This window comes from Misgurnus anguillicaudatus, unplaced genomic scaffold, assembly GCF_027580225.2.
Source record: "Misgurnus anguillicaudatus unplaced genomic scaffold, ASM2758022v2 HiC_scaffold_26, whole genome shotgun sequence".
Classification (NCBI taxonomy): domain Eukaryota; kingdom Metazoa; phylum Chordata; class Actinopteri; order Cypriniformes; family Cobitidae; genus Misgurnus; species Misgurnus anguillicaudatus.
Genome location: NW_027395276.1, coordinates 5,343,453 through 5,368,696, shown reverse-complemented (window position 1 = coordinate 5,368,696; position 25,244 = coordinate 5,343,453). Strand labels below are relative to the sequence as shown.

The 25,244-nt window shown below is 39.4% G+C and overlaps 1 pseudogene; it reads right to left on the bottom strand.

Moving 5' to 3' along the window:
• Positions 1-25,244, bottom strand: part of LOC129433651 (uncharacterized) — a 113,684-nt pseudogene that overhangs the window by 53,884 nt on the left and 34,556 nt on the right.

The window sequence follows — 25,244 nt, the reverse complement described above, 5'->3', positions numbered from 1 at the left end:
GTCATTTGGGTTCTTCATCAGCGTGATTTCCTACACCTGCGTCACCACACCTGTTAATTATTTACCCCTCGTTTGGTTGCTATATTAGTGCCCTTAGCCCTTTGTTCTCTGCGAGTTCGTCATTGTATGTGCCTTGCCAATTCTCCTGTCCTGTCTTGTCTAGTCGGTCTAGTACCCAGTATTATTTAACTCCAGTTATCTGTTCATTTTGTTATTTTATTTTAAGTCTAGTTATTACTCATAGTTCCAGTTTATTTCTTTAGTTATTTTCCGTATTTTACCTGAGTTCTCTGCTGTCACCATCTGCCAGGTTACCCACTGCTCTGCTTTCTCTGAGTGGTTGTCATCTCACTCTCCGCTGCAGCTTCGGCTGTTGTGCTGCCAGAGGCGCTGTCCAGCGTACCCACGCAGGGTCTGTAGCCGCGGTCCGGCTTGCCCGGTTAAATTCTCCGTGGAAGTTAAATTATTCACCCTGTCATCACGCAGTGGATTATTCACCCTGACATCGCTCAGTGGATCTGTCACCCTGTCTTCAAGCAGTGGATTTCTCAGCTGGCCTTTGCTCATTGGAACCCTGTCTACGCACAGCGGAAAATCTCACCCTGTCTACGCGCAGCGGATCTTTCTCTCTCTTTGATTTATTCTCTACATTTTTCACCCAAGCTCAGTCTTGTGGTCATTGACTGCCTTAATAAATTATTATTTTTCTGCAATTGGATCCCGTCTCAGTCTCCCTCTGTAGCCTTGACACACTATACGTGCTGCTGAAGCATAGATCATTCACCTGCATGACAGAGCAGCGCATCACGCGCTCCTCATGATCTCATTTAAAATACGAATAACTGGCAAACTTCAGAAGCGCTAAAAAGACAAGCAGGTGCAGGACTTTACATGTATCACATGTCTTTACAGGTTTTCACAGTATGAATCCGAAAAATAATCGACAGAATAAATGACCCAAAAATCTAATGATTCCGGATAAATCCTGGAAGCATTTTCTGTGTAGTCTTCATAATCTCTGTGTGAGAAGGGCAATTGATGGTGTCGGCTATCATTGATCGTGGTCTATTGACATAACCTGATCCCGCACCTTCTAGTAGTTTCAGAATTTTAATAACACTCCAGTTTGCAATCAAGCCAGTCGATCTATTTCACTTTTGGGGGTAGGCTCCGCCCCTGCCATCAACATCAGGCAGGATCTGCCGGACTACAGCTAGACCCGGACGAAAGGCGGGGCATACGCCAAAAGAATCTTACGAGACTCAAGCATCTATTTTATTTTGAGACTGATTTGAATTTCTGTCTTTTAATTCAACATGGAATAAATGTCATTCAAACGTTCACTTGCCTTCTGAGTCTTTATGGTAGAACTGGTGTTTTGTATAGCCTCTCTATAGTTTTGAACAGGGGCGTCGCACCCGTGGGGGATTTTCCCGGTGAGAGGGTTCAACACCCACACTTTTTATGCAGTTTTGCAGGAACGCCTAACTAAAGTCGCTCCTCCGTTTCTCTGGCCGCTCTGTGTCTGCTGCGCTGCCTCCTCTCCCCCTCCCCTCTCAAACATGACGCTGGCTTTGAGTGTTACCCGCTGATGATTGGCTGTTCTGCCTTAAGTCCTGCCTCTCTTGTTGTGTTATTAGATTGATCGCTCAGCTTGCGCTGAGGAGGCGTGAACTTATGTTTATTTACATCTCCCTTTTTCAGGTAGGCTACTTTGAATGAGTGTTTAAAAACTGTTATTAAACACTTTAATCAACTCTATGTATGCTTTTGAGGTTTTTAAATAAGCTTGATATGTGTTTGGGACTAATGCTAATTGGGTTATTGTTCAGCAGCTGGCTAAATTCGGTCATGTAGTAGACTATGGGGCATCTAATGTATAACCTGTGATGAAGAAGGCAGGGGATTGACGAGTATGAGGGACAAATTGCCATTGTTTAGCAGTGTATTTATGGGTTTATTGCTAGTGCAATCGATTTTGACATTTTGAGCATTGTTTGTTGATTAGCTGAATACTTTGTTAATACTACCTGTTTTGGATGATTGTACTTGGTGAGGAGAAAAAATGAGAAATGATGACACAGTTCTTCAAAAGGTAACGTTATGCAAACAATGAAAGAAAAGTGTTGCCTATATTACAACCTTGCTAGTACCACAGCCTTATTCCTTTATCACTGCACCCTTGTTTAGGAGAGAGGTTGCTGGAGGCAGGAAGGTTCACAGGTGAGCAATTAAAAATTAATGTTACAGTTTGAGAAAGAGGCCTATGAAGGAACAGAGGGTGTGCTTGTGTGCATGTTTCTGGTGTGTTTATATCAAATGCAAAATGTTATCCATCCCCCACACTTTTGAAAAGCTTGCTACGCCCCTGGTGTTGAACACTCTCTTTCAGTCATGGAAGTAAAATAAGCAAGCTTTTAATTGCCCTAAATGGCTTATGGATGGCCTACATGATCGGCGTAATCTCAAAGAATAATTTACAAATATGTAGAAAAAGGGTTTGTACTCTAAAGATACTTTATTGTAACAAACAGGAGATAAAGAATTTACAAACGTGTGGAGTGCCGAAAAGTTTCAGCACTGGGAGAGCGCTGTGAGTGTTTTGAAAAGCATTACTCAAAAAAGGCTCTCATTTCACCATATCTGCTGACTGCATGTACAAAGTCATCATATACAATAAATCTGTGGAAAAGCAAGCATTAAAAAACATTTCAAAATAAATGCAATATTTGCATTTAGGTCCTTATTTATGTCCAAGAGACTCAATAATAATCTTTTACATTTTAAAGGTCCCATTCTTCCTGTGTTTTTGAAGCTTTGATTGTGTTTACAGTGCGCAATATAAAATGTATATTTGTTACACATGTTTCAAGTGTAAAAAATGCGTTATTTTTCACACAATTTACTTATATTTATAGCGCTGTTTTCACTGTCCTCAAAACGGGCTGATGTCTTCCTTGTTCTATGAAGTCCCTCCTTCAGAAATATGTAACAAGTTCTGATTGTGTAGTTTGTTCAGTGTGTTGTGATTCGACAGCAGCTTAGCTTGATGTTAGCTTAGCTGGCAACTGACGTATTCCTGTGTGCGGAGTCTAGTCAGAAAAACTGTTCTACTGACGTCATTAAAGCAGGAAGTAGAGGACTGTAGTCCAAACAAGTGATGAGAGAAACAAAGCTTTTGGAAGCTTCGAATCAATTGAACCAATTGCTTCTAAAATTGATTCAGTTTTTCGAAGCAGTTCGAAACACCACACACGCTGGTGACCCCTGCTGGTCAAAATTGTGTAAAGCAGATATGGCTAAACATTTTACACTTTTTTTTTTACAAAATAATAGCAAGATTTTTATTAAAATATGTTAAAAAAATTATTTAACTTAATTAAGATATAGTTAAAAGTGTATTATGTGTTTTTAGTTTTATTCAGGGCAAACAAATAATTAAAACTAACTACCCTTTTAATTATGCACATTTTTGTCATTAAATCTGTCTATAAACAATAAATAGACAAAATGGTAGTGTTATTAGTCAGAAGGATAAATGTTTTATGAACTTTTATAATAAAACTGACCCGAGTTCACCGAAACATATTAGACACTGGTCATGTGATCAACTGCCCCTAGTGGTGAACCATCGGATTTTCGAAACGTTTCGAAACAGTTATGCGTTTGATAAGCGAACGTGCTTTGATGTCCTGTTTTTAGGCACATATTACTAATGCACTCATTAAATAACAAAAACAATATAGCGCCATTGACTTTAGACTTTAGAGCAGCAGTTTAGTTGGTAAATAGTGTAGTTTATTTTAGTTACCTCAAAATAGCAATGCGCAAGAACACACCTCGTTTTCAGACCAGAATGCCCATGGGAACAAAAATGTTTGACGTTTAAACAACGTGACACTTAACATGAAAATGATAACTGCACCTGGCTGAAACTATCAAAAAACACATGTATGATAGGGCCCATTGTGTTTTACCTGCAAATATTTTAGAAATAATTCCTTAAATTCTGCAGAGGAAAACTTTCTACGGGTAAGAGAGCAAAAATTATGTAAGGGCAGGCAGTTTTGAATTATGTGCAGGGAGGTGTGACTCCCTCATCACTGCATCAACTGGACTGGCATGACTGGTGGATATGGTGTCATTGGTGCATCCATGATGGGTCAAACCAGAGGCATTCCCATTGTGAGATACCGAATGAATGTTAGAAAGAGACCAACTATTTTAACATTGATTCAAAGACTTTGGTAATTAAGACTATTCATACTCAAAATAACTGACCTCAGTTTCTCTAGCTTACAGTTGGTGCTCTTGAGAGCATCAGAGATCAGCCTCACTCTTGAATTCTGAAGGTCATTGCAACTCAAATCCAGTTCTCTCAAAGGAGAGTCTGACGATTGTAGACATAAAGACAAATGTTCACAGCATTTTTCACTGAGTCCACAGCTGCCAAAACTGCCAAAACAAAATATGAATCTACATTATATTCCAGTATTCATTTACAATATGTATATTCACAGGGTGAATATTTTTAGAGTATATTTGTCAGTCATGCTGTAAAAATGTAATTTTGTGATGTTACAATTGTAAGTTACTCACATGGCTTTTCTGCAATATTTCACAACATGAATGAGTCTCTCACAGTCTTCTTGTGATATCTTGTATCTCCTTATGTTGAACTCATCCAGCACTTTCTCTGACACAGACAGTACACACACTATCAGTGTGCACATGTTAGATGAGAGATCTGTTACTGAATCTGGAGAAATTGGATGTAGATATCTTTGGATTTCCTCACATAACAACTGATCCTTGAGCTCCAGTAAGCAGTGAAACAGGTTGACCAAAGTTTTATCCCCAACTTTGCTGTGAATTTCTTTGATGTATTTAGCTGTTTCCTTGATGCTGTTTGTGGTGTCTTCAGTATGTGGGAGCAGACCTTTGAGCAGCTTCTGACTAGATTCCAGTGAAATGCCCATCAGAAAACGTAAAAACAGATCCAGATGTCCCGTCTCACTTTTCCGGGCTTTATCAATGGCCTTATTTAGAATGTCATTTAAAGCAGTACTACTGCTTGGCTCACGTGAAAAGAAAAACTCAAGGTCCTTCATCTTCTTGGTGATGTAGCAGACGAACACATGCAATGCAGCGAGGAACTCTTGAACACTCAGATGGACAAAGCTGAAGACTTTTGTTTCGTGAAGTACAAATTCCTTCTTAAAGATCTCAACGATCATTCCTGTGTACTCTGAATCTACAGCCACATCAATACCACATGCTTTTAGATCTTCCTCATAGAAGATGATGTTTTCTTTCTTCAGCTGTTCAAACGCTAGCCTGGCCAACTTCAAAACGATTGTTTCATTGGATTTTAAGAGCTTTTTACGCTCACGTTCAGGGTTTTCATCATACTTTTGGTTCTTCATGTTCATCTGAATCAGCAGGAAGTGAATGTACATTTCAGTGAGAGTGTTGCCAATGTTTTCCTCATTGTTCTTGATGACAATATGATGAAGTAGTGTGGTTGTGATCCAACAGAAGACAGGAATGTGGCACATGATGGAGAGGCTAGGAGATCTCTTAAGGTGTTTAATGATTTCATCAGCATGCTCTTTGGTTCTCTTTCTGATGTATTCCTCCTTCTGCGGGTCAGTGAATCCTTGCACCACTGTGAGCAGATGTATATACTGAGGTGGAATATGGTGCGCTGCTGGTCTTGATGTGATCCAGATGAGGGATGATGGTAGCAGATCTCCTCTAACCAGATTTATAAAGAGTTTATTTACAGATGTTTTTTCATGAATACTCGTCAGTGGTCTGCTTCCAAAATCCAGATGCAAGCGACTCTCATCAAGACCATCAAAGATAAATGCAACTGTTTTCTCTGTTAACATTGTTACAAATTGTTTTTCCAGTTGTTTCACTTCAGGATAAAATTCCTGTAGAAACTCATGGAAAGTTTTTTTATCTTTAATCTGGCTAATCTGTTTGAATGAAAACAGAAAAATGCAATGTATATCATTATTGGCTTTTTTTTCAGACCAATCCAGAATGAACTTCTGCACAGCAACTGTTTTTCCAATTCCAGCAATGCCTTTAGTCAAAATAATCTGTTGATTATCTTTTTGATTCTTTTTTAATTCTACCACTGACTGAAGCATGTCATTGCAGCTTATGGTGTTGGTCTTGAAGTCATCATCAATCTTCAAAATTTTGTGTTCACAGTTGAGTTCAATATCTCCCTTTGTCATAACCACTTCTGTGTAAACCTCCTCCAGATTGGCTTTATTTTCCTCCTTACCCTCAATAATATGTTCAACTTTCTTTTTCATGTTGCTCTTATGTCTTTCCAAAAACGCGTCCAGTTTTATACGCTCTGTGAATATAAATTAAGTGGACAAAATAAATATGATTGTTTTTCACATTAGCATGTTCATCATTATTCACACATTAAATTCCTATAATAAGTGGTCATAAACATAGAGAGTGTCAGGATCCTGTCTTGTTTAGTAATAATATCTAGTTCAGTATGGCAGGGTTCTGACAGTACAATGTTTTGTTTGGGAAAGCGTGGTCTCAGGATTGTGTTATTAGACCACGCTTTTCCCGTGTCTCGTCACTTTTACCCCGCTCCCTTGTAATCCTCTTGTCTTTGTTTAATCATTGTCACCTAGTTCTCCCTATTTAAAGTCCTTGTGCTCTGTGTTCTGTCTACGTTCGTTTTGCTTTGTGTCTAGCCCATAAGTTATCCTGTCTAGTTTACAGTCATGTGAAGTTTTGTTAGAGTTGTGCATGTAATTGTCTAGTTCAGTCTTTAGTCTAGTCCTGTTAGTGTTTCTGTTTCATCTGTATTATACTGTTTGCCCCCTTGTGGGTTTTGTTTTCTTGTTTTTTTTTGTATAATGAAGTTAGTGTTGGTTCATCTCTGTCTGCGCCTGGGTTCGTTCCTCAGCCATTCTTGACAGAGAGAAGAGTTTCTTTGCTTGTTATTATAATTATAACTTAAATAACTGTACATATTTATTAAAAAATGTATTTAAAACAACAATACAAAATGTTAATCAAAAAGTCAAATAACTTGATTCTGATTACTAATACACATGAAAAACAAACTTTTCATTTTCAAAGCCCCATACAGCTTGTGTCTATGTGCTACGCATCACTGTATTGTATTAAAATAACAAACTTAAACAAACTGTACATCACCTTTAAGTGTTTGTGTTTGTGAGTACAGTTCCATATGTGACCCATGCTGTCTAAATGAGTGGGAGGTTTTCAGAAAAAAATAAGTAGCCTACATTAATCCCTCGTCTAGCGACCCCAATACTCAAGTAATTAAACAGCTAAAATGATCGTTATTTGTAAGTTTTCTGGGAGGTGCACCGTCATAAATGATTAACCTAATACTACTACAAAGATGCGTGCACCGTGTCTATCCACATCCAAGTCTGACGTTTTGATTTCTGTTTAAAAACATGCAGGAATTTGAAAATAAAATGCAAGACTTGCTTGATGCTTAAAGAGTTATAAAGGAAACTGATTAACTAAAGTTATTAAGATCGACAAGACTCGCGCTGACTGACTGATCCCAAATGCACATGCACAAGTTCCCCTGATATACACAGAATAGTTTTGACAGTAATTCACGAAAGCATAATTAGCATTAAGACAAACTTGCTGAGCTCATTATTATCTATGTCCATATAGAGTTTGCGCGGACATAAACTGTTTTAAAATAACTTTCTCATTCATTTTCAATAAATAAATCTGATTGTAGCGTGGTGCTTTAATGAAAGCGAAGGAGAGATGAATCCATGTGCTAAAGGTTTATTTAAGTAAAATCCCAAAAGGGCCAGCAAACATATCCAAAGGGCAAATCACAATCGTAACCCAAATACAGGCAAATGGTCATGGGGCAGGCTTGAAGCAGGATCATGGGGACTTTTGTTTCATGTCTGCCTAGTAAGACCTTGATTAGCTGGATCAGGTGTGTGTGATTAGGGTTGGAATAAAACTCTGCAGAGACACTGGCCCTCCCGGAGCAGGATTGGAAATCACTGCTTTGGGACAAGTCACGTTTTCTTGATTTTATTACAATTCTTTTTCATGTTGTTTTTTTTAAACGATTTTGCCGTTACCGAGCCTTAATACCGCCATACAAATGCCCCCATTTAAAAAAATGCAGTTCTACATGGTAACAAAATATGTGTGGACAGTATGCGAACAACAGCGCATGCGCAAGAACATATTGAGACAGGACACTCTACAACAAACAATTACACAAAGGAAAAGACAGCATTTGCACACATACTATCATATTCTCTTCTTTTATTTTCACTTCTTCCAAAAACAGAAAGCTGTAGTGTCATGGTCCTGCCTTGTCATAGTTTTTGTTCTTTGTGGCAGGATCATGACAGCCCCATGCGTTTTGTGTGGTAAGCCGAGAGTGAAGCGGAATTACCTAATGTTACGTTGTTACAGTGTAGTTGAATGACTGTCCTTTTAACTTTTGACAATGTGACTGAAGTATTTCTTTAATAGCGTGACAGTTAAAGCAATGAGACGTATCATCTCTCCTTAGCCTGTTATATTGAAAATGTATGTTTTACAATTTGCAGTATGACGTTATTCTTTGCTAAATTATGTCTCATCATCAGCTAATGCCACTATCAGTGGAAGACAGCTAACGTTAACTAGCTTGGAAACCACAACGAACTTATTCTGCCTAAATAAAGTAATGATTACTGTATTTATAACTAGCATATCTCTTGTTACAGTCCCTGCATTGTTAAATGAAAGTTAGACTTGCGGGGAGTGAACATTTAGACATAGAGAAAAAGTATCAAACGTAGCTTGTGCATAAAATGAAGCTTTTCTTTTACACGTGTGTGAAATCCACTGACACCAAGTGTGCGTTGCAGACTGTCATTTAGCCGCAGCATTAACAAGTCACATAATGAATTTAGATCGCTAAATAGTAGGTTTAAGAAGGCAGGCAGCAACTGATGATTGAAAATGGTTTGATGTAGCTTGATGGAAAGAATTTAAAAACTGCAGGTAAAGGGATAATCAAGCTGACATTGTAGTATACCGGAATATAAGACGAATTTTTTTTTATTAACTAAAACTTGCAGAGAGAGAGGGAGAGTTGTGCGCGCGAGGCGCAGAGAGAGAGAGAGAGAGAGAGAGAGAGAGAGACAGAGAGAGAGAAAGAGAGAGGTGCGAGCCCGAGACGCAGAGAGAGAGAGAGAGAGAGACAGAGAGAGACAGAGAGAGAGAAAGAGAGAGGTGCGAGCCCGAGACGCAGAGAGAGAGAGAGAGAGAGAGAGAGAGAGAGAGAGAGAGAGAGAGAGAGAGAGAGAGAGAGAGAGAGAGAGAGAGAGAGAGAGAGAGAGAAGAGACTTTTGACTTTTAACACACTTTATTAAACCATCTGAAAACCATTGCAATATATCGTAGAGCGATCACAAAGCAAAGTGATCAGGCCACATTAATAAATATAAATATGAAAAAGAAAAAAGAAACAACCAAAAAAGAAAAGAAGAGAAAAAACAATAAAATAACTCAAGTTAAAGAAATAAAATCAACATCACCAATTAAAGGTTATTTCACCATCTTCACCAAGTAACAAAAGAGCTCCATTAACACACCATTTAAAATCAAATTCAAGTAAGTTTCCAGTCATCTGAAAGAATCTGTGCTCTACTCTAACTCTAGATTCAACCAGAGCAGTGAACAACTTTAAAATATTTAAATCTCGTCCTTCAGCTGCCAGTCTGCGAGACTTCCAAATGGCTAGCTTAGCTTGTCCAGTTATAAAATTAGCCACTGTACACTGTTGTCTGTGCGTTTTTGAATATTTGCATCCGAACACAAAAAGTGACTTATCAAACACAAACTCCAAATCCCCAAGTATTTTCCCAAGCAAGGCAAATAGTGGAAACAATCTTGAACACTCAGTAAAAACATGAAATACAGTTTCAGGTGCAGAACAGAAAATGCAAACTGGTGAAATGTTCACATTGAACTTAGAAACATGGGTGTTAGTTGGCAAGACACAATGTAGTAATCTCCACTGTAAATCCCCCAATCGTTTAGGTAGGGGACTCTTATAAAAAAGCCTCCAAGAAGGTGAAAGTCCAGCAGAAACCAATAAAAAATCTCTCCATTTTGTGTCACATTTTCCCTTAATATCCTCAAAACAGTCTGCTTTAACACAAATCTGATAAAGTTCCTTTTTACCAGTCTCTTGGAAAACAAGTTCATGTAACCTTTTAAAAGTTAGCAGTTTCCCTTCACAGTCGTCCTCAGAAAAAACCTTAGGCGACACAAATAGTGTAGGGAAAGAACATTTGCCCGGACCTCCAGCCAGGAAAGAGTTAACAAAACAGATGAGTGGTGCGGGAAGGGCTTCTTTCAATCCCTGTATAGTCCGCTCTATCACCCGAACCGATCCGAAACCAGACTGATTACAGATGTCCATCACTGACCTCCATGTTTTAGAGGAAACGTCAATTAAATGAGAAACCTTAGTTAACCCATTTTCCAAAAAAGATCTAACAATGGCATTAGACGCACAAGAAGTTTCACCTAAAAAGGAATTATAAAACAGAGGCTCCTCAAGGCCATAATGATCATTTTCATCCCTAAGCAGTTTAAAAACTGACCAGGACCTTAAAACAGAACCATAAAATTTTGCATCAGCTAAAAAACTTTTGTCATAAGAAGACATTAAGAACAGCTGCCTATCCAGACCGAATCCACCAAAAGCTCTAAGCAAAGCAAGGCCAAAGGATACCCATGGCCTAGCTTCCACTTGGTAAAGCAAGCTTTGAGCAGTTCTTAACCTCAGGGCCTTAACTTTTGCTGCTAAATCAATTAACCCCTGACCTCCTTCAATAACTGGCAAATAAAGAAAAGCAGGGGGGAGCCAGTGATATCCATCCCAGAAAAAGTTAACAAAAACCTTTTGCACGCGTTGAATCAAATCTTTTGGTGGGTCAAGCACATTTAAACGATGCCACATCATGGAAGCTGCTAAATTGTTGACAATGAGGACTCTTCCCCTGTATGACAATTGAGGTAGAATCCATCTCCATTTTTGAAGGCGGCCAGAAACTTTTTAAAAACACCCTCCCAATTTTTCTGCATATAATGATCAGTTCCAAGAAAAACTCCCAGCACTTTAAAACCTTCTAAACTCCAGGTACAACGCTGAGGAAGATCTGGAGGGCCTCCATCTTCCCATTCACCGAGCAAAAAAGCTGCACTCTTTTGCCAGTTAATTCTAGATGAGGAGGCTTTCTGATAAGTCTCAAGGGATTCCTTTAAGTTCCTGATATCCTCAATGGATCTTATAATAACAGTAACATCATCCGCGTAGGCAGTAAGCCTAACAGTTTCCAAAACAGCAGTGGATGGACACACTGTTGATATGCCACAGAGCTTGTTTCTTAAAGCTACCAGTAGAGGTTCAATAGCGATAGCATACAGAATCCCTGAAAGACCACATCCCTGGCGTATTCCTCTGCTTACTTTAAAAGGTCTAGTGAGGGAGCCATTGATTTTTAACATGCTATGAACATCCGTGTAAAGTAGCTTAACATGAGCAATGAAAGAAGGACCAAAGCCAAAGGCCTCCAAACATTTAAAAAGGAAACCATGATCAACTCGATCAAACGCCTTCTCCTGGTCCAGAGAAACAAAGCCGATATTAATTTTGTGTATCCTTGCAAAAGAAATTATATCCCGAATCAAAAAAAGATTATCAAAAATTGTTCGTTTTGGGATGCAATAAGACTGGTCTGCATGAATTACTGAAGAAATATGAAGTTTCATTCTGTTGGTTAAGGTCTTAGAAAGTATTTTGTAGTCGGTTCCAAGTAAAGAAACAGGGCGCCAGCATCTAATATCCTCAAGGTCACCTTTCTTAGGTAACAGAGTAATTACAGCTCTCCGTAGACTTACTGGTAGTGCTCCTTTTTCAACGCTCTCCTTAAAAACCAAAAACAAGTCTTTTCCAATGACTGGCCAAAACTGCTTGTAAAACTCTGCATTTAGACCATCCAGACCTGGAGCTTTGCCGGATTACAGTTCTTGAACAGCAGAAGATAATTCCTCAAGCGTCAACGTTCTATCAAGTGACAATTTCCCCTCTTCTGAAAGCTGTGGTAAATCCTGAAGAAGGAGATCAGCCGTGTCTTCGTCCTCATAAAAAGAAAGTGCATGAGCAATGATTTCATGACTATCAGTAACTCTTTTCCCATCTGAGAGTTTCAAACAGCCTAAAACTTTTTTATCCACAGTCTTGTTTTCCAGGTTAAAGAAAAAAGATGTTGAAGTATCCATGCTATTAAGGGTTAAAAACCTTGCACGGATAAGGGCTTCCTGGCCCCTTTCCTCCAGTAGATTCCGCAAAAACAGCTTATTGCGTTGTAAAGTTTCAGTGGCATTCACAATGTCCCCTTCAATATTGAGATTTAAGATTTCTTGTTCAAGTTTTGCCATCGTGCTGTCTAATATGTTTTTATTGTAAGCAGAATAACTCTGGCAAAAAAGTTTAATTTGAACTTTGCCAATATCCCACCATTGGCTCAGGGACTTATACTGTTTCATACTCTCTCTCCAGATCTCCCAAAAGTGAGTAAAAGAGTGCACAAAAGAGTGATCCTGTAATAATCTGTTATTAAATTTCCAATATGAATGCTTAAAAGTGCTCTGTGCAGTGGTAACATCAATAGATATACAGTGATGATCTGATAAAGCAGAGGGGAAGATACAGCTATTATAAAAATTGCCTCTTGTTCCTTTCTGTACATAGATCCTGTCCAACCTAGCTCCAGAAACCATATTAGAGTTTATTTTCACCCAGGTGTATTGTCTGACCTGAGGAAAAGCCTCTCTCCACATCAACAAAGTCATGGTAAATGATTAGGGACCGAAGTGCATCAGCAGACTGATTATTGGGTTCTTCATGATTCCTGTCTAAGGTGTGATCTAAAGTGCAGTTAAAATCTCCAGCCAGAACAACTGTCCTATCATGAGGGACGTCACTTAACAAAGTCTTAAGTTTATTAAAAAAGGAAACACGTTCTAACCCAATATTGGGAGCGTACACATTAAAAAAAGAAAAATTAACACCATGAAGTGTTACATCCACTCTTAATAAACGACCTGAAATCAACTCAAAAACACATACAGGCTGTGCTTTATATTCAGGTGCCAACAGAACAGCGACCCCTGCACTCAGACTTGTGCCATGACTTAATACAGCCTGACCCTTCCACTCGCTCAGCCACTGTATCTGGTTATTTAAATCCGTGTGCGTCTCTTGCAGAAATACCACACTGGCACACTTTAAAGTAATATAATCAAAAAGACTAGTCCTCTTAGCAACATCACGACACCCATTAATGTTAAAAGAACAAAATCTCAAGGGTGCCATGGAAAAAAGAGAAAAGAAAACACTAAAAAGCAACATCACAAAAAAGCATTTCCGAAGTGACCAAGCCATCTTTACTTTTTACCTTGTACATTTAAAACACTTCTAACATTACTGAGAAGTTTCTTAAGACGATACCGTTTGGGTTTGTCAAGCTCATCAAATGAAGCTTTCCTCATAGCCAATGTACAAGAAACCAAAAACAATTTAAATCTGGAAAATACGTCTCAATTTTGGGTTTGCGAAGCCCTTTCGTTATATCAAGAAAGTTGTTAATTTCCTGAGCAGAGTACAATTTATTCTTACCGCCAGAGGCAGGCTCCGAGTCCATCGCGTCATTTTCAGTGATGTCAACATCCTCGTAATCATTTTCAGAATCATCCATATGCGATTTTAGATCCGCGGGTTCTTGGGATGAAAAATCATCCTGACTCTGGATCAATGAATCATCAGTGGTTGCTATGTCGAGCTGCAATTGTTTTTCACAAAACAGCGCATCCGTCTCAGAAACAGCCTGTGTATGCACCTGTCCCGGCCCCGTATCTGCCTGCGGGACAGCGGGCAAAAGACTCGGGCCAGCCACCTCCTCATCGGGCTCCATCGGGCCGTCATTAGCGGTAGCCAGCACCGGTCTCACCTCGGGCAAGTCACCCGGTGCCGAAATCGCTCCGGCCGGCTGGGGTTGTAACTCCACAGCGGCCGCAGTAACATCCGCACCTCTCGCTCCCACGCTGCTCCCCGCATCTGCAGCTGAAGCCGGATCAGGGCCCGCTGGCCTGTCCCGATTCGGGCAAGTTTGCCTAACGTGTCCAAATTCACCGCACACAAAGCATCTCATAGATTCAGAACTGACAAATATAGTGTAATCCTTCCCATCAACGCTTAATTTCGCCGATAAGTTTAAAGGATCACCATGAGTGTTTAAAACCATGAAAGCCTGTCGCCGGAAAGACATTACATGTTTAATCTCAGCATTTTTGCATCCAAGCGGGATCATCTTAATAGGGCTCACTATTTTGCCATACCTCTGCAGTAACTGCTCAAGTTTTTCATTTTTAATAAACGGGGGTACATTTGATAGGACAACTTTTTTTGACGGGCTTGACAAAGGCAAAACGGGCACAAAAGTATCGTTGATTACTAATCCGGATTCGACCAAATCATCCACCAGATTCCTTTCACTTAGGAAGAACACAATTGCCTTATTCATACGTGAGGCAGATCTAATATTGGTGCCTCCGACCACCGCGCTCACTGCGATCAAACAATCCTCCACCGACACTGCGGCGTCAGGCATGCATTTGCAGCCGTGTCTGAGTGTTAACATCGAGAAATCCCCCGCATCCGTCCCCATTATACCCACCCGCTGACCGAGGTCAGTAATAATACTCACTATTTCCTTAAACCTATCACCTATAACTGACAAAAATTAAGTTTAGAGAAAGGAAAGAAAAACTCAACAGAGTTACTCTCGCTCACGCCAACCCGGCTCCGACCACTCACTCCCAGCATGCACTCGAGAGAGAGAGAGAGAGAGAGACAGAGAGAGAGAAAGAGAGAGGTGCGAGCCCGAGACGCAGAGAGAGAGAGAGAGAGAGACAGAGAGAGACAGAGAGAGAGAAAGAGAGAGGTGCGAACCCGAGACGCAGAGAGAGAGAGAGAGAGAGAGAGAAAGAGAGGGATAGTAAAATATTAAAATAAAAGTATTTTCTGGTAAAAACCCCAAAATACGTTGGGGGGGGGTCATCTTATATTCGGTATATGGTAATTATAGGGTAGCTTATAAGGCAATATAGGAACTAATTATTACACACGCACACAAACATTTAGGAGTGACCTTTATCTTGTTTAATGATAATAAAAATGATGATGATAGTAATAATGTCATCATTATTTTTTTGTAATTATTACTGTCAATAATAATAATAATAATGCTGGTAGAAGTAATAGTTGTGGCTGTAGCAGCAATCTGTTAGGGAAATCTGTTAATGTTTTGTTGCGCGTTTCTGAAAAAAATATTGGGCGATATATCAGATTTTAAAACCAACAAACATTTGTATCGGTATCGGCCTTCAAAATCCTTTATCGGTCGGGCTCTAGTCTCATGTATGCCATGTTTCCTGTCCTGTGAGTTATTTTGCTCCCTCTTGGGCCTTTATGTTATTGTTAATAAAATTTTGCGTTAAATGTCTGCATCTGGGTTCTCCGCCTCGTGATTCCTGACAGAACGAACCAGCCAGCATTGAACCCAGCAGATGGTGAGCCTCGTGAGTTTCCTGGATGGTGAACCGCGAACTGCGTGATCCCGGATGGGGATCCATGAGGGTGTGATTCCAACAGTGAGCCGTGAGGGAGTGATCCCGGACAGGGAGCTGCGAGGATGTGCATCCCAGACGGTGAGCCTCAAGTGTGTGTCCCTGGATGTTGAGCCGCGAAGTGCGTGATCCCGGATGGGGAACTGCGAGGGTGTGTTCCCGGAAGGGGTGCCAAGAGTGTTCCTGGGCGGTTAGCCATGGGGCCTTCCTTGAACAGTCTGTCCCAGTCCAACTTCGCCTCCGACAACTTTGTCTCGACCAGTGGTGCTGTTCTGAGCCACGGTTGGCTTTGGTGGCTGGGTTTCACATGAACCCATTCCAAGTCCCCCTGTCGTACCTGCCTGGACTCCGGCTCTACTTTTATTGTATCCCCTGATCAAGGACTAATTCCCTACCTTGCCCACCCATCCTGAACATCCTTGTACATTCATGTTTGTTGTTTATATGGTTCCCTGACCTATTGTTCTCTATTTATTCTTGCCCCGATTTGTTAAATGTATTGTGTCCTTGATCTCTCATTTTGTCTTGTTGGTTGTGTGTGCCCTTTTGGGACGCCAGGTGGCGTCCCTTGATGGAGGGCTACTGTCATGGTCCTGCCTTGTCATAGTTTTTGTTCCTTGTGGCAGGATCATGACAGCCCCATGCGTTTTGTGTGGTAGCACATGGCTTTTGTGCTTTGCTTCCCTGTCTCGTCTTCTGACCCCGCCCCCTCGTCTCCTTGTTAATTATCCCATTATTGTTTAATTCAGATCACCTGCTACCTCATCATTTACTCTTCTATTTAGTGCCCTTCTGTTTGCTGTTCTGTGCTGGTTCGTTTTGTCTCATGTATGCCATGTTTCCTGTCCTGTGAGTTATTTTGCTCCCTCGTGGGCCTTTATGTTAATGTTAATAAAGTTTTGTGTTAAATGTCTGCATCTGGGTTCTCCGCCTCGTGATTCCTGACATGTAGAGCATTTTTGTCACCATAATTCATGTTCTTTGTTTTCGTGATGTTTGTTCTAACTTTGCTTGCAATGGTGGATCGGCTACATTTTTCACTTATCCTATTTTTTCAATGTACTGTAAATGTTGCAAATTAGTGTTGCCCTGACAGCCTGGTAGAATAAGAATTTGAATAAGAAGTCATTTGTATTGTGTGTGTGTCAAACACGGCCATCTGTGCATAGCCGCAATCAGTGTTGTAGTCGAGTCTCGAGTCCCAGTGTTCGAGTCCAAGTCCGAGTCACCAAAGAAGAGTTCGAGTCGAGTCCAAGTCGAGTCACCATTACCAGAGTTCGAGTCCGAGTCGAGTCTCGAGTCCTGTATTCGAGTCTGAGAGTGCCTACATGTCTCCACTATGGGACCTTCAAAAAACTGATAAAATGTATTAAAGAGGTTCTTAAACATTTGGATTATTATCGACTTCCAAAAGTTATTAAAAACCAGGAAAAGGAATGCAAGAAATTATCAGAGGAGGCGCTTGTGGTTGGTAAAGCTCAGGAAAAAGAGTAGTATTGTATTAGAAAAATGATTGAAGTACATAAAGTATGTAACAATTATGCTTCTACTTGTGCTTTATTTAAAGAGTATTTAATATATACTTTAGTGTATGCACAAAATGATAAAATGTATTAAAGAGGTTCTACATTAAACAAAAATGACACCACTGTCACGATTGCAAAGGGAGTTTATTTACTGATTTGACATGTACATTTTGCAACACACTTTGAAACTTTACGACGCCATCAAAAGCATGTGTGTACTTCCATTGTTGTAAACTTGTGATCGAGAACTAGCGTAGAAAATTTACAAATTTAATGTTTAATCATGCTGCATTTTGTTTTTTGAGGAAATAAGAACAAACAACTGAGTTGGCATTGAAGTCCATTAAAAAACATCCTGAAATGATTTTTTTTTAAACAATTTATTTTCCATAAATTGTTAAGCGAGTAATTTTTTGGACCCAACATCCAATAGAAAAATTCAACTGCAGTAGCCACCGTTCAACCTGAAGAGGGCAGCACTCAGATGTTTTTACACCATATATTGTAGTATTGAAACACTTTATATACAAATGTCAAAAAACTTACTAAAATGAATGAACAGCACTAATAAACCATTATTCTTACAGATCATTAACTAAAAAAACTTGGATTAGGGTTTAGTTACTCTTTAAAGTTTGAGGTTGTCCCAGTCTTTTCCTACACACACAACATTTAGCGCTGCTCTTTCCAGCATTGGAAGCAAAATTTGCGTAGGCGAACTTCACGATCCGGGGCACGTCTTTCTGCATTTTACAAATGTGAACATTTAGCCCGCGAATCATGCATCATGCATGCACGAGCGTAAAAGTGAGTGACGTCAGTGAGTGTGTTGTCAAGCAAAGAGAGCAAGAGGTAGCAGTGTCTGTGAAGGGAGATTGCGACCGGTCTTGGGCACGAAACAGGAAAAATGTAACACCTTATATAATTTTTTTATATAAAAAGTGATGAATGCTCAAGTCCGATTTTATATATCCTTGAGGCCGAGTCTAAGTACGAGTCATCAATCCGCGAGTCCAAGTCGAGTCACAAGTCCAGAGAATGGATTCTCGAGTCGGACTCGAGTCCAAAGAATAGTGATCGAGTACTCCATCACTGGCCGCAGTGACATTGAAAGCTCTGCGGGTGCGCGCACGTGCGAGCCGAACACGGATAAAGGTATACCCAGCACGTGACTCGCCTTCATGTAGCATGCACCTCAGTTTGTCTCGTACTTGCACTTGTCGCCTACTTGATGTAGGCACGATACAACAATATTTCAGAAAAAGTGGATCTTGGAGACATTTTAATCATTCACAATCAAATATAATCATATCGCACACCCCTAGGGCATGATGACCATAGCGTGCAGGGTGAAGGCAGCTTAACCTGTAGCCATGCAAGGTTATGTGTGCCAAACAACATGCAGGCTTTGGAAGGGAAACTTGGTCGTGTATCAATTTTTTATTAAATATTAAAAACAGACATAGGGGGATTTAAATAGTTAAAAGGAAGGTCTCAGTCCTCTGGCCTTCATCTCTTGGGGCGCTCACCGGGGCATTCAGGTGAGTACGCAGGGCCTTTAACTTGGGATAGCAAGTCAGTATACGGGGCCTTTAACTGTAGGCAGCCAGGTAGCTACAGGGGCTTTTAACTTTGGACAAACGAGTAAGCATACAGGGCCTTTAACTTTAGACAGGCAGGTAAGTATAAGGGGCCTTTAAAGGGCGTGTTGCAGGTTAACCACCACTGTCGATTAATGGGTACATAAATCACTCAAGACATGTGTATAATTTTTAAAATGTCTCAAAGATGGTCTTAAAGACCACTTTTTTTACGTTTTGGGTATTAACGTTTTTTTTACCGCAATTCTGCGATGACGTCACGTTGGGGAGAAGTGGAGAAAGCCTCAGCCAGAGCCATAGAGATAGATGAGAAGATGAGACATTTATTGCTGTTTAATACTTTGGAAATCATATATACATCGTAGGAAATATATAATGTGTTATACTGCAAAGTTACCTTGCTAATTATTATTTATGATATATGTGGAGATAAATAAAACTTCGCAAATCTTCTGATTTGATCCATTCATGTCCTGACCACCAGGCTAGAGATTTTTAAACATCCTTAATCCACACTTACTAGTCTATCAAATAATATCTCAAATATATTGTTTTGTGAAATAAAAGGATGCTTTGTTATATTGTTTATGCGATCATAACAAATCCCACGATCATTTTATACGCAGAAGCAGCAGTCAGCAGCTGCAGCACACTCGGATCCGACTGCATACATACTGTAATAAACAGGCGTTCGGCGGCTTTTTACATCAAATGATGTCAAAGGCTATTTGAGGAGGAACCGCTCATTGATCACCGTATTTTTATAAATCCTGTACATGTTTGGACCTCCCAAACAGGTTGAGCACTTTTATATACTTTGTTGAGCAGAGAGGCTGCACAGTTTGAACAGCGGGCTGCGGGAAACGGCGCACATCACGCCGCAAGACGGTGTTAACTTGAAATGTATAACTATTATCAGATCGGCCCACCGGGAAAGTCCAGACTCTCCCGATTGCTATTCCGCTACTGGCTGTAAGAAAGTGAGTGCGTTTGGGTCACTGGTCCCCGCGAACAGATGTGACGTGCCTCACTCAGCTTCCAGGATTAGGCATAAAAAAAATAAGTTTGGTTCTGGTTGGTTGTCAGTTTAGGTGATGGGTCGGTAGGGATTTTATTTTATTTTATTTTTATTATTTTTTCAGTGGCAGCAAGGGATAGGTAGGAAATTGTTACATTTTTAAATTGAATAGCGGATATATGAGGTGACTTTTTTTGACGCTATATTGCGTGTTTGTCTCACGCAGCGCAGCACGTCTCCACGGATTATCTCTTTTGTCATAATCAGGATTTGACATTAACTTTTTTGCTCACCAGCCAAAGTGGCTAGTTTTTCAAAGTTACTAGCCACTCAGCATTTTTACTGGCCAAATTTTTGTTGCTGGTAAAATCAATTTTATATGACTAAAATTGACTTTGGCATCCTAAAATGACTTTAATTCGAGCAAATTTACTTGCTAAATTAGATGCAGACTGAATTTCAAATGCAGTCTGACTACCTAAATTAAGACAACATTTATTAGCTGGTATATCAGTATAGATCATATCATATATTTAGGTGCATGAAAAACATGCTAGTAAGTAAGGCATAAATAGATTAACTTTGAATGAATATATTAAAAGTAGAGCAGGGGTGTAGAAGAAACACTAATTCTAAACTGAAAAGATAAACACAAAAACCATCGACAACCACTTTAAATATTTATTAACAACAGCAGTAAATACTGTCAAGAAATGTACATTAATTTTACTGTCAGCTAGTTTATGCATTTGTATTTTATAAGCTTGATCATGGTTACTGATAAAAGTGATTTAAGACTTTTTAATGACAAATGTTGAGAGGGCATTATTGTAACATTAAAATGATGCGCGAACCTCTCAGCTGGGGGGTTTTCTTTGATTTCGTGTGCATTCAGGTATGCGCTGAATTTCTCTTCGCTCTTGCCCTGAGAGTTTGCACGCAATTTATATCTAATCAATCACTTCCATGCAATTGTTTTATCTTTCCCGAAGTGTGTATGCGCTCAGACTGCGTCCTCTTGTGCATTCGCAAATCCATCAGCTCTTGCGCGCTCTCTGGAAGGTGACACTTTGGTCCGCAACGCCCCGCTGATCGCGTGCGCGTCTCTCAACAAACGGTCTCTTTGCGTTGCGCTGGGTGCAGAGTGCTCATGGAAGTTGTCGCATTGCGTATTGTTTATCATTTCGCATAACTTTTAAGAAAACTACAATTAAAAAAATTATATTCAACCTGGCAAAGTGGCTAGTGGGATTGGCTGTCTTACCTGCCACGGCCGAAATCTACCCGCATTTGGCAGGTGTTAATGTCAAGCCCTGGTCATAATACCATAAATTCAAATATTATAATTCACTTTCTGACCGCAAAAATGAGCCTTGGTTTGTCCTCTCTGGAAGATAAAAGCCCACTTGCATATCGTTGTTCAGCTCGTCTTTTTTGGTCTGTAAGTTACAACTTTCGGCGGGCGCAAAAGATTACGTTGCTGTGCACGAAAAAGCATCTCGAATGCACACCAAAAGTTACCAGTGCTTTTGTAAGTGACGACAACGATGTGTGAACGATTGTGTTAACGACCGTATAGCTGCCTTGTTTTTAGCATTGGTAGAGGACGTTGCATCGCGTGCTTTACAAAAACGGTGCTGTACTAAAAGGTAAATTATAGTTCGCCTCAAAGTTTTTGTGTATTTATTTAATGTGTATTATTTCTTCCCCAAGCTCATAAAATAAATTTGGGTCGCACATAAATTGGCAGGGTCGGTCGGAAACCGGAACCAAACAAATTTTTTTCTTATGCCTTAGAGACATGCTGCCAAAACCGTTTGTGCTGAAGATCGCATAAAGTTTCACCCATTTCAGGCAGGATCATGGACCCCCTCAAACCAGCATGCACGAGTATGTTAATTTTTGTTTATGCTAACGTTATGCTATCTGGGTGTCTGCCTATCTCTCTATACTAGCCATCTGTCTGTCTATCTATCTGTCTGTCTGTCTGTCTGTCTGTCTGTCTGTCTATCTATCTATCTATCTATCTATCTATCTATCTGTCTGTCTATCTGTCTATCTATCTATCTATCTGTCTATCTGTCTATCTGTCCATCTGTCCATCTGTCCATCTGTCCATCTATCTATCTATCTATCTGTCTATCTGTCTATCTGTCCATCTGTCCATCTGTCTATCTGTCTATCTGTCTATCTGTCTATCTATCTATCTATCTATCTATCTATCTATCTATCTATCTATCTATCTATCTAGAACTGTACTTTACTCGTCTTTCTATAGTCACTCTCAATGGTCTCAAGGCGGCTTTGGTAAATTCTCTCCCCAGCGTGACATCATACAGTGCGTTGTGGGGGAAAGGAGAATCATTGCAAACCGCTGTACTTTTTCATACTTTTTCGGGGTTTGTGATACCCAACAACATAAAATACAATGGATAACAGTTTAAATGTTTATTATCAACAAGCAAATTGCACAAATTAATTGAAAAATTTAACCTGCAAAACGCCCTTTAAGTATACGGGGCCTTTAACATGGGACAGACAGTTCACTTTAACTTTTAACTTTGGCCAAAAGGTTTGGGACATAGTTCAGTGCCAGCACGTAAAACTTTTAAATTACTCCTTTGTCTCCTGCTTGTGCTGATACCCTGTGTTTTTGTCAGCATTCCCCTTGCACAAACTTTCCCTCAGACGATTAATCTAAGCACACACAGTTAACGCACACAAATTGTTGACGGACACACGCAAACTATTCACGCCAGCATTTTGGGACTGTGTGAAATCCGAGAAATGAATAAAAGGTTCCCCTTTTAAATTCATTTACACAAAGTAGTCAAATAGCAGAGGTTGTTATTTTTCTCTTGTTATGGGTTGTATTATTTAAAGCTTTTGCTCGTGTGAAATATGTGCTACTTTTTTTGTGCAAGTTCACGCTGACTTGTTTTTTTTAATGCCAAAATTGAAGTTGGGTTGTTTTGATGCATTATTATTTTCTTTGCTGTTTAGACATTAGAATTGAGTTATACATTTGAGTTTATTGTTGTATTGTAAGGAAACCCATTGATTGGTATTTGTTACAAACCTTTATTTTCCTTGTAAGAAATATATTTCTGTAAACTTAATTTCTGTGGTTTTACAGTTTTTCTCAATTGCTTTGGCTCAATTCTCAAATGAAAATTTTATTTTCCAAAACAATAAGATCAGATCTCTAAACAATTAGCTTATTGTTCACATCAGATTGGAATTTCTTATTGATTTGAGCAAATTGCAAATGCTTTGGCACATGTGTGCAAACAATAAGTACAATCGTCTGCAGTTTGCCCAACAACTAATTGCATATGGCTTGTTGATCAAAACTGATGAGTCAATTCTCACTTAAACTATCAAACTCTTCACAACTTTTCAATCATTTGTCATCGTGTACGCCATCACATTCAAAACGATCCATTCACTTATCAAAAATGACTAAACATGCATGTACATTCCATAAATATCTGACATTGAGATTGTTTGTAATGTCTGCTTCATTGGAGATTTTTTCCCCGGTGCATGGCAATGGAAAACATAAGATGTGATGTGGATGAAAATCTTTGGCCTGACCAACAAGAGCGACAGGATGTCCAACAAGAATAATTTGTTTTTCATTGAGGTTATTTTGTAGTTATTTTCTATTGTATTTTTGTTGTAACATAAGAAATATGAAATTTACAGCAATTGGACCAGCAAGATTTCAGTTTATGTAAATGTAATAAACCTACAAAAATAAATGAAGTGAATAAATAGAAATGTTCATTTACTTTTTTCTATGTACTTTTGACTCTTCTCAATTATAACGTTTTTTTTCTATGGTGACTTTCATGGTGAAAAAACAACTAAACATTTTGACCAGTGTTGCTCACGATGACAAAAATACTTTATATTTTGGTGCCCTTGGCCAAATTACTGACAAGATAACTAGGTTTTGAAGCATGAATAAAATGTTTTGGGTGTGTAACTTCATTTTGCAGACATGCAATTAAGTTCTGAAGTTCCAGCAAACAGTTGTGACATTTGCACTCACAGTTTAGAGAATAATAAGACTGTTGCGAAAAATGTGCCAAAGCAATTGAGAAAAACTTTATTACAGTAAGCCTTCTTATTTAAAACCCTAAAATTATTATATCTGAGTTTTTTTGTGTGTAACTGGTGGGTAGAAATAAAAAATGTGTTTAAATGACTAATTAGTGACAGGCTAATTATCATCCTGTCTGGCACCCGAACTTAAAGTGAATGTGTATATATATTTCTGATTTTACTTTTTTGTGTGCAAGAACTGACAGACAGATGACGTCAAAGTAAAGCGAGAGCGAGTCGAAATTAAACTACTCCATAAGACTTCTTGAAGAGCTCTCGCAGTAATTTTATGTCATCCGACTGCAGCGCCACAGTCGAACAAGTCAGTGACGCGGGGCTGACGTATGACGAGGCTGACTGTTATCTGTTGTGCCCCAGCTTTTCTTTTTCATTTTTTGCCTGAGCTTCGTTTACAGTCTGGGGAGACGCATGCTACAAGTTTGAAAAAAAAAATTAGCAAACATGTCTAAGAAACAGGTCAGCCGAACTCTCCCTATTAAGTAGCCACACTGTTCCCTTTGGGGGCAGGGGCAAAAACAAAAGCCGCTTATCCAGTATGTAAATGCACACAGACAATGACGCCCCCCGCTGCACGCTAGAATCTCCGGAAAAACAAGCCGATTTCAAACACAAAATGTACGCTTTTAAATATACAAAAACTGCCATCTTAAACATGGAGAGGCTTCTTCCTGATCTCAACTAACCGATTCTTCAATAAAACGAAAATCACACATTTTGAAAAAAAATCTCATTATCTCGAAAGTTGTGCTGCCGACTTGTGTCACTGGTTTCCATGATGGGTCACATATTTGTTCTGCACCTTGTTAGCCTACTTCTGACTTTATTTTATTTTTATTTTTTTAATTTATTATAAACATGAATTCTGATCTAATTTAAGTCTGTAAATTTCGGATTGCTATTCGTTGTATCGATGTTGCGCTGGCCATGCTTGCGCATGCAGTTTAGCCGAACGGGCTAGGTGCTCTGCGTCTCATATTTAGGAGTTCATCAAACTAAACATTAAAAAGGATGTTTTTCAAAGGGTATAAGTTTTAAAATGTATTTTAAAAAAGGTGGTTATCTTGTCAAAAGTTAAACTACAAAATAGGTAAGCCGTTTATTCAAATTTTGGTGATGACACAGAAAATATCTGCACCGAACCTATATTTATGCCTGACACGATTGTCTTTCTTGTCATTTAATATTATGGTGGGTGTTCACTTTCAAATTATA